Source organism: Geospiza fortis, unplaced genomic scaffold (assembly GCF_000277835.1).
Source record: "Geospiza fortis unplaced genomic scaffold, GeoFor_1.0 scaffold203, whole genome shotgun sequence".
NCBI lineage: Eukaryota > Metazoa > Chordata > Aves > Passeriformes > Thraupidae > Geospiza > Geospiza fortis.
The window spans coordinates 2,461,035-2,462,741 of record NW_005054385.1 but is presented as its reverse complement, the minus strand read 5'-3'; the positions used below and the strand labels follow the sequence as shown (position 1 = coordinate 2,462,741).

At 46.9% G+C, this 1,707-nt stretch overlaps 1 long non-coding RNA gene across 1 annotated transcript in view; it reads left to right on the top strand.

The window, feature by feature from the left end:
• Positions 1-986, top strand: part of LOC115948366 — a 59,865-nt gene extending 58,879 nt beyond the window's left edge. The window contains exon 3 of the long non-coding RNA XR_004082183.1: positions 884-986. This is a non-coding gene — a long non-coding RNA (uncharacterized LOC115948366). The remainder of the gene's footprint in view (positions 1-883) is intronic.
• The last annotated feature ends 721 nt before the right edge of the window (positions 987-1,707 follow it).

Here is a 1,707-nt window from a genome sequence, read left to right as displayed (position 1 = left end):
TGTGGCTGGACAGTGCTCAGGGGGAAAGGGACCTGGGGGTGCTGGTTGACAGCCGGCTGAACATGAGCCAGCAGTGTGCCCAGGTGGCCAAGAAGGCCAATGGCATCCTGGCCAGTATCAGGAATGGTGTGGCCAGCAGGAACAGGGAGGTCGTTCTCCCCCTGTACTCGGCGCTGGTGAGGCCACACCTGGAGTATTGCATCCAGTTCTGGGCCCTCAGTTTAGGAAGGACTTTGAGATGCTTGAGAGTGTCCAAAGAAGAGCAGCGAGGCTGGTGAGGGGCTTGGAACACAAGCCCTATGAAGAACGACTGAGGGAGCTGGGGTTGTTCAGCCTGGAGAAAAGGAGACTCAGAGGTGACCTTATCACTGTCTTCAACTTCCTGAAGGGTGGCTGTGGTGAGCTGGGCGTCGGTCTCTTTCTCCAGGCAACAACAGACAGAACAAGAGGACACAGACTCAAACTGCCCCAAGGGAGATACAGACTAGAATTAAGGAGGAAGTTTTTCACAGAAAGAGTGGTCAAATACTGGAATCATCTACCCAGGGAGGTGGTGGAGTCACCATCCCTCAATGTGTTTAAAAAAATACTGGATCTGACACTTGGTGCCATGATCTAGTTGAGGTGTTAGAAGATGGGTTGGACTCAATGATCTCAAAGGTCTCTTCCAACCTAGAAATTCTGTGATTCTGTGATTCATCTTTGACTGGAAACAACTGTTTACTTGATTTACAAAGTTAAATAAATGGGACCTGAACATTGTGTACTCAGAAAGTTTACACTGGTGATATTGCTAATGAATGGGAAGCTTTCTCAGAGGACATAAACTGATTGTTGCTTTTTTCCCCAAAAATCATTCCTAATTGGGCCTCTGTCTGTACAGCTGCAATTTCTGTTCCTGTGAGGTTTTCAAACAGACAAAGCACAGACTTTTCAAAGCAGACCTTCCTGAAGAAGCCATGTACAGCTATCATCATACCCATCCCTCAGGTCACTTGCCACAGACATGCCTTCTCCTTGCATCTGCAGCTCCGGTTGCTCGTGGCTCACATTGAAGACGTACCTTGTCATGCAGGCACCCAGCTGAGATGCAGCCCTTTCCAAAGTGAGCACAAATCATGCCAGCTATCTCAGCCTTCCTTCACCCATTTCTGCAGTCATGTGGCACTGTGTTACATGCTCCTGTCTGCTCTGTTGCTGCGCTGAATGTGTGTTTTGAGAAAAAGCAGTGGCCACGTAAATACTCAGAAGAGCTGAAGGACAGTCAAATGGACCTGCTACAGCAAGCAAACAAGGGGGAAAGATAATCTCTGCAAAGTCTTTGGCTGCCATGATTTCAGGCGGGGCTTATAATAGTGTCCCTTGTTTATTTTTATTTCCTTATTTACTTGCATCTTTTATTATTTTCCAATCTCCTCACATGTACCCCCCTTATACCCACAGCCGCTTTTTGGGGACAGGCAGAGAAGCAGTTCCTTTGGTGAGCCAACTGTCTTGGAGATCCTGGCCTCAGTGGTCCAATACAGTAAGGATTTTATGAAAAGGAGAAACTCAGGCAAATTACCCATACCCGTGTGGCTAAGAAACTTAGGAAGAGGTTATGCCATCAGTCTCCAATATGTGGTCACAAAAGGTTGTCAATTACAGTGGACAGGTCTAAAAATTATGGAAGAAGTTAAGTTAACGTGTTTTAATGTTCTGTGTGAT